We start from the raw sequence: 10133 nt of genomic DNA on the forward strand, positions 1-10133 counted from the left end.
GCACTTTCTGAACTGTCTAGGTGGTGGAGCGGGACTAGCAGGAAGTGTAGGTACTGAGGCAGACAGGGCATATTTGAAGAAAAGTCAATTTGAAAAAAAAAAAATTAAATTTTCATGGTGGGAGCAGTTCCACATAACAAATGACACAATAATTTTGCCTGTCCTAAAATAACATAGTGATGAGTAACAAATTTATTTCCCTAAATACATGAGTGCTCTGTGGGATACGGCAATGTTTCCATGTTGTACTTCCCTAAATGAAAAGCTATTACTAATCTATTACATATGCCCAATGTTCTGGAAGTTAAGCTTTGATCTGCCTTTTGCGGAGATTTCCTCATCCTTTGAACTTAGAAGTCTTCCCATGACCCTGCAGGTTCAGATGGCTCTGTACCACTTAAGGTTCTCCCTATCAAAACAAACTAATATTTTAGCATTTTGTATTTTATTCCACTTCTTCAATCTCTCTCTTGACATAGAAGATGTCTTGAAATGGCTGGCTTCTTCCTAAGGCCAATGTTCTCAACGCCAATAGTGTGAATTCCATCTTTCATCCCCCCCCTTTCAGGAATTTAGTTTATTTGATTACCTCATTCCCTCTTGTATTTTTTTTTTTAAGTTGAAAACAGGCATTTTAATAACAAATAGCAAGTAACAAGTTTTTTTCTACATTAAAATGTTAAAATGTATTGATGTAGCCATAAGAGAATTGCTAAGAATGAATAAACATGCCTAAAGAAAAACTTTACATTTTAAAAGAAGGTATTTTCTGTAACTATAGAAATTCAACTTATGGATGTTTTGAGTTTGCTATCTGCTTTTTTATTTACTTAATAAAAGTAGATTTGGGACAGATTTATGTAGTGTACCTGTGTGCCATAGTTATTATGTAAGATTGGGAATGCTTATTTTTATGATTAACCCTTTGATTACTGAGTTTTTTTTTATGCTTGCTGGCATGTGGAAGTGAGTTTTTTTCAAAAAATGAAATGAGTTCCAGCTCCAATTTTATTAACTTAAAATCATGTTTGTTTGATAACCAATTTATGGAAACAAGAAGAACATACATTTGCCTCTTTTTAAATGTTGCCTTACACATTTTTAAAATAAAAATTTTTGTTATCTCATACAATTCTTGCATACCTCCCATCTGTAAATAAAGAAGTGTTGTTATTAGCAGAATCTCAAATATGTACTCACATATGATGATATTCTTAGGACAATTTATAGGTATTTTTATTTATTCCTTACATTAAAAAATTTTCAAACTGTGGTATTCCTCAAAACATGGATGCAGGCAAAGTGGTTTGTTACATTCAATGCACATCACCCTTGTGTCCCTGCATTTATGCTCCCTTTGCTTCGTATGCTGACATACAAAGCATTTTCATTGTGGCTTATCCTTTGAGGCTGTTGCAGAGACTGGCTTTGGGACTTGATGCCCTGAAAGATGAAGGCTGTCTCCTACTGACGATGTCTCCTACTGCTCCCGCTCAAATTTAAAGACATACACGTATGATTGTACTCTGGATGGTCAGGAAGCACAGGATGTACATGAACATTCGTACTACGCAAAGGGTTAATGTTAGAAAAAAATACTTTATTCGTTTTTATTTTAAGTAATAATAGAAAGAGGGAACAACTTTTTTTTTTTTTTTTTTGTATTTTTCTGAAGCTGGAAAAGGGGAGGCAGACAGACTCCTGCATGTGCCCGACCGGGATCCATCCGGCATGACCACCAGGGGGCGATGCTCTGCCCATCTTGGGGCATCGCTCTGCCGCAATCAGAGCCATTCTAGCGCCTGAGGCAGGGGCCACAGAGCCATCCTCAGCGCCCGGCAAACTTTGCTCCAGTGGAGCCTTGGCTGCGGGAGGGGAAGAGAGAGAGAGAGAGAGGAAGGAGGGGGGGAGGGGTGGAGAAGCAGATGGGCGCCTCTCCTATGTGCCCTGGCCGGGAATTGAACCCGGGACTCCTGCATTCCAGGCCGATGCTCTACCACTGAGCCAACTGGCCAGGGCGAGGGAACAACTTTTAACAGAAATTTTATGTTTCATTAATATTAAAGTCCTTGACTTTAAGAAAATACAATGGATTAAAACAAATCTTAAATTTTCTCCGTTACCATCAACTCAGTTCTTGTATCAATCAATATTTAGTGGCAGTAAGGTTAATTATTCTAACATTTAATTATCAAACACCTTTAATTTTCTTTTTTTTGAGAGAGTGATAGAAAGGCAGAGAAAGAAAGAGAAAGAGAGAGAAGCATCAACTCGTTACTCCACTTAGTTGTGCATTGATTGCTTCTGTATGTGTCTTTACTGGGGATTGAACCAATGAGCTGGGCCACGGATCCCTTGCTTAAGCCAGTAACTCTCGTGCCAGTGACTCCTGTGCTCAAGCTGGTGACCCCAGGCTTAAGCTAGTGACCTTGGGTTTTGAACAGTTGACCTCAGCATTTCAGGTTGATGCACTGTGCCACCACTGGTCAGGCAAAAACTTTTAATTTTTGTGACTCAGTAAATTAATTGTTACTAGAGAAATTGTTTTCAGTTACTACATTTTGATTTAATTATAAGGTAGAGGTAACTTCCTTCTCAGAGCATTATGATTATGTCCTTTTAAAATTATTTATTTATGTTTTAAATTAAAATTTATTGGAGTTTTGTTGGTTACTATATAAATTTCAGGTGTACACTGTACAGGACAGCATCTATATAGTGTATTTTATTGTGTGTTTACCACCCAAAGTCTAGATTCCAACTCTCACCTATATTTGACATGCTTTACACTCTTTGTCCTCCCCCCTACACCCTTCTTCTTCTTCTCTGATAATCGCCATTCTTTTGTTTTTATCCGTGAGTCTTTTTTTTGTTATTTTGTTGAGTTTAGCTTTCTACCCCACCTGTGAGTGAAGTCATTCATAAAGTTCTTTCTCTTTTCAGTCTGACAAATTTTCTTGGCATGATAACAGGGGTGATGGATGCAAAGGGCTAGTTTCTCAGAATAATTATAAGAGGTTTACTAGTAAGTGGCAGAACCTGGAGCTCCTGGCTCAAAGCAACCCAGGACTTCTTAGTGCGGTCTGGTGACCACCATGGTGGCTGGACCAACCCCTGGGCTAAAGGTGGGGAGCTATCAACATTGGGGCAAACAGAGAATGCAAGGGCAGCCACCTCTTGGATGGAGAAGGAGGTCCACGGAAGCTAGCTTGGGGCAGGCTCCCATTAGGTGTGTTAGTATTGTAGGTCCAGCCGACAGAGGCCAGAGATGTGTTTGGGAGAGTGAGCATGGCTGGTCTTACAGTGCAATAGGAAGAAGGACATGGCAGCCATTAAGGAGGCATATCCAACTCCAGTACTGTCAGGAAGCTCAGTTTTAGTAAAACAACAGAAAGTTCACCAGGCACACCAGTTTATGCATCACTGGTCTAGAGGGCCTTTTGCTTGGCCAGGACCCATGTCCTGTGACAGCTAGCAGAGACTGGGGCCTCTGGAAAGAAGGTCTGCATTGGGAGGTCTGGGTTCCTGGGAGTGAGGGTCAGAACCTTCCCAGCTCCCCTGCCCAGGTTCTCAGGCCGCAAGGAGCCCTACTGCTTGACTGTGAAGTGGACATGGCTATGGACCTGCCACCTAGAGGACACAAGCACTGACCTGGTGAGGTCTTCAGGTATCCTTCTAAGCTCCTGTCCTCTTGTATCTTAAATCCCTCTCTGCATGCAAACTCTGCTATCTCCACTTAAACATGCTCAAATGTCTCTATGTCAGCAATAATCCCCCGACCCATGTTCCTCTCTAGCTCCTGTTCTTTTATCTTTCCTTTAACTTAACACTTAACACTTCCTCCTTTTACATTCATTCACTAATCCAGTGGTTCTCAAACTTTTTGAATTCGAGGTGCATTTAAAATCCTACAAATAATTGTAGGCACACTATATACAACTTTCTGAGAAATATGTTATAATAATTGAGTCAAATATTAAAGGAAAGAAATATAAAGCCCAAGCGTGCTTTTATGGTAATTATATGATATAAATATGACAAGATTAAATTTATTCTGACATTAAAAGACATATTTTTTCTTTTTATTTTATTTTTTTACAGAGACAGAGAGAGAGTCAGAGAGAGGGATAGACAGGGACAGACAGACAGGAATGGAGAGATGAGAAGCATCAATCATTAGTTTTTTGTTGCACGTTGCAACACCTTAGTTGTTCATTGATTGCTTTCTCATATGTGCCTTGACCATGGGGCTACAGCACAACGAGGGACCCCTTGATCAAACCAGTGACCTTGGGCCCAAGCTGGTGAGCTTTTGCTCAAACCAGATGAGCTGGGCTCAAGCTGGCGACCTCGGGGTCTTGAACCTGGGTCTTCCGCATCCCAGTTCGATGCTCTAACCACTGCACAACCGCCTGGTCAGGCAAAAGACATTTTTATGTTACATTTTTGAGTTATGCTTTTTAGAATTTGTAAAAAAGAAGGGTTAAAAATAAAAAAATGACAAAAAAGTTATCTTTATATATATCTACATATATATCTAATATATGTATATAGATACATTCTTAGTAAGATTTAGTAAATTTGGCAGGTCCCAGTGCGAATGTGTTAAATTTTTTTATTCTTGTGTTTATGAGAAACATGAGCCTGATGTGTCCTAGCCATTTCTTTAATGTTTGGGCATATATTTGAAAGGCAAACTCTCATTTCCTCGTCAATACAATGAAGAATTCCTCTCTTTTTACTCTTAATTATGTTGAGGGTAGAAAATCTTAATTGACATAAATAAAATGTTGAAAATTATAGTAAAATATTCAAAGCTTTTTCAGATATTGCCAGATATTCTTCTTTTATAGAAATCCAAAAGGCTTCAAGAGACAATTCCTTATGTTTAATCATCAATCTACTATCAGTAGATATAGCTGCCAGTTCTTCTTCTGTTAATGTTGAACCAAAATCACTTGAAACTTCAATGAATGGGTTTCTAATCCAATCATATTGTTCAGTGTTAAGTGATAGAAAATGCTATAAATTAAATTCTTCCCATCAACTTTCAAGTCCTATTTTATTTACACTTAACTTTTAGCTCACTTCCAGAATTGGATTATTCAGTATCACACTTCTTTTTGAAAAATATATTTATTTTATTTGGGTGTATTTATCTAAAAATAATATAATGATGTATTAATAATAAATATAATAATGATGTGTTAATAAAAAGAGTGGTATTTCTGTAATAAAATGGTATAATAGAGTAACTATATTTATTTTTATATCTGGGCACATGCCATGAACCAGTGCAGCTAGTAATTTCAGCTCCCAAGTGGGAACAGTGCAGAATTAAGAAAATACGTGGAAGTAAGAAAATACAATGTCAGGAGGGCCCTGTAATTGCTGCTGGCAAGAACAAAGTGTGCCCAAAAGCCGCATCTTGCTTTATTTATTGGGCAAATTGAGGCCATTAGCAAATCAACATATCATCTTAACTTTACACCAAAGAAAGAATAGAAGAAACTTGCCTCTAGTCTTTCTGGGGAACATGGGGGTTAGTGTAGACAATCCAGCACCACAGCTTAATAGCCTTTTGCAACCTAATCAGGCAAGTGAGGTGGGGGGTGGGGCAGACTGTCAGTTTACAGCCAATTCCCCACACCTCTGACCCCTAAAATTTTTTTTTGTTGGTATTTTTCTGAAGCTGGAAACGGGGAGGCAGTCAGACAGACTCCCACATGCGCCCGACCGGGATCCACCCGGCATGCTCACCAGGGGGTGATGCTCTGCCCATCTGGGGCGTTGCTCTGTTGCAACCAGAGCCATTCTAGTGCCTGAGGCAGAGACCATAGAGCCATCCTCAGCACCCGGGCAAACTTTGCTCCAATGGAGCCTTGGCTGCGGGAAGGGAAGAGAGAGACAGAGAGGAAGGAGAGGGGTAGGGGTGGAGAAGCAGATGGGTGTTTCTCCTGTGTGCCCTGGCCGGGAATCAAACCCAGGACTCCTGCACACCAAGCCGATGCTCTACCACTGAGCCAACTGACCAGGGCTATCCCCTAAAAATCTAAACTCCAAAAACCTTGTTGATTTTTTGGTCCCCAACAGGCTCATATTTCTCTGGAATACAATAGGGTGCACCTGGAAATCTTCTAGGGCACACCATTGTGCCCTGAAGCATACTATGAGAACCACTGCACTAATCCATTGCAATCTGATTTCTGTCCCCTCCCTGAAATGGCTTAACTGAAAACACTCTTACCAAGTCATCGATGAACTGTTGAATAAATATTTTATTTTAATATCTTATTTTACTTGATGAGTGGTTTATTTTCACACCAAAGTTCCCTTTGTCTCTCATAACAGGCTCCTTTTCTTGGCTCCTGTGAGTCGATTTTCTCTTCTTTTTCTTTTGACTTTGACGGAATTTCCTTCTTAAGCATTTTTGTTTTCCATTTAATCTTTAAAATTTTTGTTTCTGCACATATAAAGTGTGTTTCTGCACATATAAGGATTATATCTATTCTAGTATTCTTAGAAATAATAAAAATTGTGTGTAACAAAAATGACTCAGTATCTTATGTAGTTTGAATTTAATAGCTAACAGCTAGCTGACTCAGCATAGTGGTTAAGATTTGAGTCTCTGGACTCTGACTTCCCGCATTCAAGTCTATTTCTGCCATTTTACAACTTTATGACTGGGAAAATTCCTTAACCTCTCTGCTTCTTTGTTTCCTCATCTGTAAGATGGGGACCATAATAGTACCTGCTTCATAAGGTTGTGAAGATTCAATGATTTATTAAGCATAAAGAGTTTAGTACAGTGCCTTGTAAATAATAAGTCCTCCAAACCTTTCCAACATCTTTTTAATTTTAATTTTTTTCTTTCAGGAGCATTAATTAATTTTAAAAAAAGAATTGAAATAGCATGAACACATTTGCTCCCTGCATTTTGCAGTTTCCTTCCTTCCTTCCTTCCTTCCTTCCTTCCTTCCTTCCTTCCTTCCTTCCTTCCTTCCTTCCTTTTTTCTCTTTTTCTTTCCTTCTTTTTTTTATTATTGATTTTAATTTATTGTGTTTACATAGATTCTAGTGTTGCCCCAAATAATCCCCCCTCCCCCATATTCCCCTTAACATCTCTTTTGCCCCCTTCCTCATAATGCCCTCCCTCCTTCCCTTCAAGTTTATTCCATGCTATCATCCCCTTTCCCTCTGTCCTCTTTTCCTCTGGTCCCTTCAATCTCTCCTCTGTCTCAATTCTGTTCCTCAGTTCACATTGTTCATTGGATTCCTCAAATGAGTGAGGTCATATGATATTTTTCTTTCTCTGCCTGGCTTATTTCACTTAACATAATAGTTTCCATGTCCATCCATGTTGTCACAAAAGGTAAGATTTTCTTCTTTTTCATGGTCCCTTACTATTCCACTATATATATGTACCACTGCTTTTTAATCCACTCGTCCACTGATGGACACTTGGGCTCTTTCCAGATCTTTGCTATTGTGAACAATGCTGCCCTAAACATGGGGGTGCATTTCTCCTTTTGAAACAGTGCTGTGGTGTTCTTGGTGTATATTCCTAAAAGTGGGATAGCTGGGTCAAAAGGCAGTTCAATTTTTAATTTTCTGAGGAATCTCAATACTGTTTTCCACAGTGGCTGCACCAGTCTGCATTCCCACCAGCAGTGCAAGAGGGTTCCCTTTTCTCCACATCCTCACTAGCACTTATTCTGTGTGTTTTGTTGATGAGCGCCATTCTGACTGGTGTGAGGTGATACCTCGTTGTGGTTTTAATTTGCATTTGTAATGATTAGTGATGTTGAGCATTTTTTCATATGCCTCTTTGGAGAAGTATCTATTTATTTCTTTTGCCCATTTTTTTGATTGGATTGTTTATCTTCCTTGTTTTGAGTTTCACAAGTTCATTGTAAATTTTGGTTATTAACCCCTTATCAGATGTATTGTCCAATATGTTCTCCCATTGTGTAGTTTGTCTTTTTATTCTGTTCTTATTGTCTTTAGCTGTGCAAAAGATTTTTAGTTTGATATAGTCCCATTTATTTATTCTTTTATTTCACTTGCCTGTGGAGATAAATCAGCAAATATATTGCTGCGAGAGAGGTCGGAGAGCTTACTGCCTATGTTTTCTTCCAAGATGCTTATGGTTTCATGGCTTACATTTAAGTCTTTTATCCATTTTGAGTTTATTTTTGTGAATGGTGTAAGTTGGTGATCTAGCTTTATTTTTTTGCAGGGAGCTGTCTAATTTTTCCAATAACATTTGTTGAAGAGGCTGTCTTTACTCCATTGTATGCTCTTACCTCCTTTGTCAAATATCAGTTGTCCATAAGGGGTGGATTTATTTCTGGGTTCTCTGTTCTGTTCCATTGATTTATATGCCTGTTCTTATACCAGTACCATGCTGTTCTGAGTGCAATAATCTTGTAGTATAACTTGATATCAGGAAGTGTGATACCTCCCACTTTATTCTTCCTTTTCAAGATTGCTGAGACTATTCGTGTTCTTTTTTGGTTCCATATAAATTTTTGAAATATGTGTTCTATATCTTTGAAGTATGTCATTGGTATTTTAATTGGTATTACATTGAATTTATAAATTGCTTTGGGTAATATAGACATTTTAATGATGTTTATTCTTCTTAATCATGAACACAGTATATGCTTCCACTTGTTTGTATCTTCCCTGATTTCTTTTATCAATGTTTCATAATTTTTTGAGTAAAAGTCTTTAATCTCCTTGGTTAAATTTACTTCTAGGTACTTTATTTTTTTGGTTGCAATAGTGAAGGGGATTGATTCCTTAATTTCTCTTTCTGAGAGTTCATTGTTGGTATATAAAAATGCCTTGATTTCTGAGTATTAATTATATATTCTACCACCTTGTTGAATTCATTTATCAGGTCCAATAGTTTTTTTGACTGGGATGTTAGGGTTTTCTATATAAAATATTATATCATCTGCAAATAATGATAGTTTTACTTCTTCTTTTCCTATTTGGATGCCTTTTATTTCTTCTTCTGTTTGATTGCTGTGGCTAAGACTTCCAGAACCATGTTGAATAAGAGTGGTGAAAGGGAGCACCCTTGCCTTGATCTTAAGGGAATTGCTTTTGATTTTTGCCCATTGAGTATGATGTTGGCTGTGGGTTTGTAATAGATGGCCTTTATCATGATGAGGTATGTTTCCTGTATTCCCACTTTGCTGAGAGTTTTGATCATGAATGGGTGCTGAATTATTCAAATGCTTTTTCTGCATTTATTGAAATTATCATATGGTTTTTCTCCTTCTGGTTTGCTAATATTTTGTTGGGGATTTTAGCATCTAAATTCATCAGGGATATTGGCCTATAATTTTCTTTCCTTGTGTTATTTTGCCTGGTTTTGAAATCAGAATTATGCTTGCCTCATAAAAGGAGCTTGGAAGTCTTCCTTCCTCTTGAAATTTTAATAATAGCTTGAGATGGGTAGGAGTTAGTTCTTCTTTGAATATTTGGTAGAATTCACTTGTGAAGCAATCGAGCCCAGGGTGTTTGTTTGTTGGGAGTTTTTTTGATAACTGTTTCAATCTCATTTGTTGTAATCGGTCTATTTAGGTTTTCTGATTCTTCCAGATAGATTTTTAAAATATTACATATTTCAAGGAATTTGTCCATTTCACCTAGGTTGTCTAGATTTTTGGCATACAGTTCTTCATAGTATTTTCTTACAATATTTTGTATTTCTGTTGTGTCAGTTGTAATTTCTCCACTCCTATTTCTAATTTTATTTATTTGAGTCCTCTTTTTTTTTCTTGGTGACTCTGGTTAAAGGTTCATCGATGTTGTTTACCTTTTCAAAGAACCAGCTCCTTGTTTCATTGATCCTCTATATTGTTTTTTTAGCCTCTATATCATTTATTTTTATTCTGGTGTTTATTATTTCCTTCCTTCTACTGTTCTTTTTCTAGTTCTTTTAGATGCAGTGTTAAGTTGTTTATTTCAGCCTTTTCTAACTTCTTAAGGTATGCCTGTAATGCTATGAACTTCCCTCTCAGTACTGCTTTTGCTGTGTCCCATAAATTTTGAGTTGTTGTATGTTCACTTTCACTTGTTTCAAAAAAAATTTTGATTATTTCTTCTTTGATCTCATT

General features: G+C 37.6%; 1 non-coding gene across 1 annotated transcript; it reads right to left on the minus strand.

Moving 5' to 3' along the window:
* Nucleotides 1-1943: 1943 nt before the first annotated feature.
* Nucleotides 1944-2019, minus strand: TRNAS-GGA (transfer RNA serine (anticodon GGA)). Its single transcript has one exon. It is a non-coding gene; the product is annotated as a tRNA-Ser (tRNA).
* Nucleotides 2020-10133: the final 8114 nt, after the last annotated feature.

Source organism: Saccopteryx bilineata, chromosome 1 (assembly GCF_036850765.1).
Source record: "Saccopteryx bilineata isolate mSacBil1 chromosome 1, mSacBil1_pri_phased_curated, whole genome shotgun sequence".
Taxonomy (NCBI): Eukaryota; Metazoa; Chordata; class Mammalia; order Chiroptera; family Emballonuridae; genus Saccopteryx; species Saccopteryx bilineata.